Raw genomic sequence first — 6,000 nt, forward strand, 5'->3', positions numbered from 1 at the left:
GTACATGGTAACAGCAACATTGTTTGATGAAGAACTGTGAATGACTTAGCTATTCTCAGCAATACATTGATCCAAGACAATCCCAGAGGACCAATGATGTAGCATACTAGCCACCTCCAGAGAAAGAACTGATATTGATGGAACACAGACTGAAACATACAATTTTTTACTTTCTTTCATTTTTTTCTTTTGAGTCTTATACAGAATGACTAATATGGTCATGTTTTACATAATTGCACACATATAACCTATATCTGATTGCTTACCACCTCAGTGAGTGGGGATGGGAAGGTGGGAAACTCAAAATTTTAAATAAAAATGTTTATTAAAATTTTTTTAAAGAATTTAATAAATTATTATAAATTATAAAAAGTTTGTTTTTTATTCAGTTCTCTTTTTTGCTCTTTGTTTTTCAGAATGTGTTTATTGCTGATAAAGTTCATAAAAAATAGGCAATAAGACAGGAAAGCAACACGCATTTATTAAGTACTTATTATTGCATTGGGTACTGTGGTAAGTACTTGGCATACATATAAAAGCAAAAAGAAAGACCCTGCCCTTAAGAGGCTTACTTTCAAATGGGAAGACAACATATAAAAGGGAGCCCATAAAAGGTATGTGTGTGAGAAAGAGTCAGAAACACAGACAGGAGAGAAATGAAGGAAGTATGACCAGCCTGAGCCTATACCCAAAATGGAGACCCTGGAAAGAACTTAATGAGAGAAGGGGGCCAACATGATGGAGGGATATTCTGAGATAAGAAGGTCCTAGGAACTAAGGGATAGTCCAGGGTAAGAAGGCAACTGAGTCATGGTGATAAAGTCTTTTTGTTTGACTTCTGCAGGGTCACACAGCGAGTGTCAAGTGTCTGAGGCTGGATTTGAACTCAGGTCTTCCTGAATCCAGGGCCGGTGCTCTATCCACTGCACCACCTAGCTGCCCTGAGTTTTATCTTTTAAAAAAGGGATGCAAGGACATTCTTACCTCCCTTAGCTACTTAGTGGAGGTGGGGAATTATGTGTGTCAGACCTTTTTGACATGCTTGTCTTGAACAGGTTTTTTGTTTTTTCTCTTTTTAAAAAATATTTCTTACAAGAGATTGCTTTTTTGGAGACAGAAGAGAAAGGGACATAATGGACAATGTAGGGGATGTAGAAACCAAAGATAGCAATAAAAATTACTTTAAAAAATGTTTGTGTGATGATCAACTGATAGACTTAGCTCTTCTCAGCAGTTCAATGATCCAAGACAATGCCAAAGGGCTCATGATAGAAAATGCTCTCCACATCCAGAAAAAAGAACTCTGGAATCGGAATGCAGACCGAAGTATACTATTTTCACTTCTTCTTTTTCTTTTTTGTGGTTTTCCCTTTAGTTCTGATTCTTCTCTCAAAACATGACTAATGTGGAAATATGTTTAACATGATTGTCATGTATAACCTATATCAGATTGCTTGTTGGCTTCAGGAGGGGGAAGGCAAGGGAGGAAGGGAGAAAAATTTGGAACTCAATATCTTACAAAAATTAATGTTGAAAATTATTTACATGTAATTGGGAAAAATAAAAATACCATTAAAATGTTTATACTAAAACCTCAAGTTAGAAGCAGTTCTCTTGCTACTTTCATTTAAACTTATTAAATTCATGCACTTATTCACTGAAGTAAAGTTAAGAATCACCATGTGCTTGCTTCTAACAATCTAGGAGTATCGTATAATCGAAGCATTGACTAAATGCCTATGACATGAGAGGCTGGGGACAGGATGGATTTACTCTCTGCTTATGCTCACATTCACCCTCGCATTCTGGGGAGTACTGGGAAGCACCATGGCAAATGGCAATTGGACACACCAAGGATTTTATGAACTTGGTAGTGAGGTAGCCTGTGGGTGACTTCGGGCGTGTCTTGCAGTTGACAGTAATTGCACACATTGGAAGATGTGCCCCTTAATTACCTTTAGGCCTTTTCCCTTCTTCCATTAACATGCTAAAGTCATGTATGTGGAATGGCCTTCAAATTCAGGGCACCCAAGGAAAGGCTTTGTCAACAACTAGATTGCCAAAGTGTGAAAGGGCACAAATTCTGTGGGGTGGCAGAAAAGACCTTTACAAAAACCTACACTTAGCTATAGAAGAATTGGAAGTTTATGTTATTGAAAATTAAAAATTGGGAACCATTCAGGCCTGAGCATCTATGGAGTAAAAAGACCAGTGGAGTAGATTCCTTTAAACCTATAGTAGCTCTCACCCCTCAGACATCAAAAATGAAATTTGTGCCTTCACTTTCAATCCAACCAAGATGGGTTTAAAGAAAACAGGCTTGAAGTCCAGGGGAGGTAGGTAGCTAGTGCAATTTGGAATTTTAAACTTATATTTAGGGATGGAAAGGTGCCCAACCCTCTTATTTTATGGATAAGGCAAGCGAGGCACAGAGTTTGTTCCATGCCCAAGATGGCCCAGGTAGTAATTGGCAAAGCTGGCATTGCAAGCTGAATCTTCTTGCCTCCAAGTATAGCATTCTATCCATTATACCAGACAACCTCTCAAAACCCAGTTCTGCTTGTGTAACATTTGGCAAGTGACAACCTCAGTTTCCTCAATTGCAAAATGAGGGGTTGTTGATTTCGCAAATCTCATCTTTAAATCTATGACCTGGGTTCAAGTTATGCCTCTAACATTGGCCGTGTGTCCAGGGGATATCCCTTTTCCTCTCAGTGGCCCAAGGGAACTCTTGGGCTAAGTTAAAGACGAGATACCAATTTGTATCTGTGGAGGGAGCTCCCATACTGGGATTACACTCACAGGGACAAAATCATAGATCCAGCCCTCTCACTGCATTTTTCTCCTCTTTCTTCCCACTCTCCCAAATGTACAAGGCAGTGTGTTCAGTATTATGAATACAAAAGCAGAACGAAAAATTATTCCTGCCCTTGATGATTGCTCAAGATTCCAGCAAAGATGATAGAATGAACTTAAAAATTCTTTATTATGCAATTTGAATGAGAAAATCAGAAATTTTGCTTTACTATATTAACAGAGCTTTCAGATAGATTTAAACTCGCAAGTGTAGCTTTTGAAATCTTGGAAGTCAGCCACTGCAAGGCAAAATTTAAAGGGACCTCGTGGGTTTTTTTTACCCCCTTTGATTAGAATTGATGTGTCCTCAAGATTGAATGGCCCCCAATTTTTAATTATTATTTTTGAATCTGCTGCAGCTGTAAAGATTTTTTTCAAAGGTTTTTGGCTCATCCCTCCTGCTACCTCATGGAATTTTTGCCCTTTCACACTTTGGCTGTTTAATTGTTGACAAAACCTTCCCTAGGGTGCCCTGATTTTGAGATCTGTTCCATATTCATTGACTTTAGCATCTTAGTGAAAAAAGAGAAAAGGCCCAAAGGTAATTATGAGGTACACCTCCCAATGTGTGTAATTATTGTCGATTGCGACACATGCCAAAAGTCACCCAGAGTCTGCCTCCTTGTCAAATTCAGAAAATCTTTGGGGTGTAAGATAACCCTTCCTCAAGACATTTCCCAGTTTTTTCCCAGCATGCAAGAATAAATATGAAGATTAATAGACTGAAATATTAGCATGCTTGTGCTGTGGATGGTATCACTTATTTTAACTAATATTCTTTATCCCACCAATAGATGGCATGAGAAAGTGGAAAGAGAATTGGATTGGGGATCAGAAGAGCAGGGTTTAAAACCCTGCTTCACCACTAAATAGTTGTGGAACCAAAAGCAAGTAATTTTCCTACTTTAGGCCTTAGTTTTGCTAGTTGTAAAATGAAGGGACTAGATTAGAAAATCTCCCTAAAATTCCTTTCAACTCAAAAATATACCAATCCTGGACATAGTGTAAGCTTAGCCTCATTTATTTAAAACCCATGACCATGTTAATTGGCATGGTTGAACTTGAATGTGTAGACTGCCTTAGTGCAGGCCATATTTGTCATGTAAGATTTCTTCCTGGTCTCTATCCCTAGCCAGTACTTTAGGGAAATGTTATTGAAAGGAACTGTAGAGGTAGTACAGGGGGGAATCATATCACTTGAATTAATCTATTTTCATTGTTCTTGTCTAAATAGAGGATGGCAACAAGCATTCATTAAGTGCCTACTATGTGCCAGGCACTGTGCTTAGCACTTTATAAATATTATCTCATTAAATAGAACCAAACTACCATATTTGCAGAGTATACAGACAATATTGAAAGCAATACAAATATTTGCTCCAGGAGATTATTCATGCATAATCTGCTATGTAAAAATTAACAACTCTTTTAATTTAGATGACTTAGTAAGAAGCTTTTTGCCCTTTGTGTTTTTACCATGTGGAACACCAGTAACTGCTGGCCAAAAAAGAGCAGGTGATGTTGTGTAATGTTTTAACACCCAGAGTTTGATGCTTTCAATAGTATTGGAAACCTCATAACTTCCTGTGTGTTACTGTTAGGTTCAAAGCACCCAGTGTGATTTTCTTTCCTTTTATAGGCATTTAGGAAGCAAAGAGCAGATGCATATGTATATATTGTAGCCTTTGATTTCTTTTGCTCCTTCCTGCTCGTGTGAAAAGGCTCTCAGGCTAATACATGTCCCTTCTTTCTTCCCTTCCTCCCAATGGGATGGGGTGAAGATTAGATTAGGAAATGTTAGCCTATACTAGAGAGACTAGGATGAATTGAGGAAAACTGGGCTTGGTAGCCTTCTGGATGAGTCCTCATACATGACCTTGCCTAGTAGTGAATGACATATACTTCACAATCCTCCGTCCCTCTTTCTTCCATTCCTCCCTCTCACAGTGACTCTACACCTCATGGTGCTCAGTAAGAACAAAATTATATGTCCCTGTGACTGGGGCTATACCAAAGAGTGATTGTATCACTGAGAGTCATGGGAGATGGTGTTCTGTAAAGGATCCTACTTCCTAGAAGACTATAATTGCAAGGCTCCCCCCCACCCTGCTCTTTTGGGTCAGCTCTCCCATCCTCTACAACAATGGCAGCTATTTGCACATGGCAGTGAGAATATATGCTCACCTAGGTGAACCTGAGATTAGAACTCAAATTCTTAGCTACCTCCTCTGCTCTTTCCCCACCCTGAGTTCAGAAGGTCATTGAACAGTAATTCTGAAACAAAGGGTATTTCCAGCCTTAGAACATGTGAGTCTGAAATAACTATTGTAGAGCTGATACTGACTTTGAAAATTGAGTAGATTTTCCAAAAGGGATACTATTAATCCCCTTTGCGGAGAACCTAGACACAGAGTATACCTAAGCTTTGTTTTTGAGATTTTCCTCAGAATTCAACTTTGAGGTAATGGGATAATGAGAGAGAGAGAGAGAGAGAGAGAGAGAGAGAGAGAGAGAGAGAGAGAGAGAGAGAGCGAGAGCGCGAGAGCGCAAGGAGAGCGCAAGAGATTGAGATTCAGAGAAGCAAGATTTCCTCTCTTTGGAGTCAGACCACCCCCAGGGTGAATCTGGGTTTTCTGTAAACAGAAGATCTTACCTATGGAGATCTTCTGTTCTAAACTCCAGGTTTGATCCTGGGAGAGCCTAACTACTAAAGGTAGTCAGACTTCTCTCATTTTCTGGCTCATGATGCACCTCCCCATCCCCACCCCGAATTCCAGGCAAAGGTCTAACACAGAGTTTATGTATGGCTAATGTCAATCCCCAAGAGGGATTAACAGGCTCTCAACATACAAAGTAGATATCAGGTATAGGACAATTATGTCCTCCATCATAAAAAAAATGCTTAAAACATAAAAGACTCATAAGCATTCATTGTTGTTCCTGTTTAATTGTTTTCATTCAAGGCTCTTCATGACCCCATTTGGAGTTTTCTTGGCAAAGAGAGTGGAGTGGTTTGTCATTTCCTTCTCCAGCTCATTTGACAGATAAGGAAACTGAGGCAAACAGGATTGAGTGACTTGCCCAGGGTCAAACAACTAGTTAAGTGTCTGAGGCTACATTTGAACTCATGGAGTCTTCCTGACT

The sequence above is a fragment of the Dromiciops gliroides genome, chromosome 6 (genome assembly GCF_019393635.1).
Source record: "Dromiciops gliroides isolate mDroGli1 chromosome 6, mDroGli1.pri, whole genome shotgun sequence".
Classification (NCBI taxonomy): domain Eukaryota; kingdom Metazoa; phylum Chordata; class Mammalia; order Microbiotheria; family Microbiotheriidae; genus Dromiciops; species Dromiciops gliroides.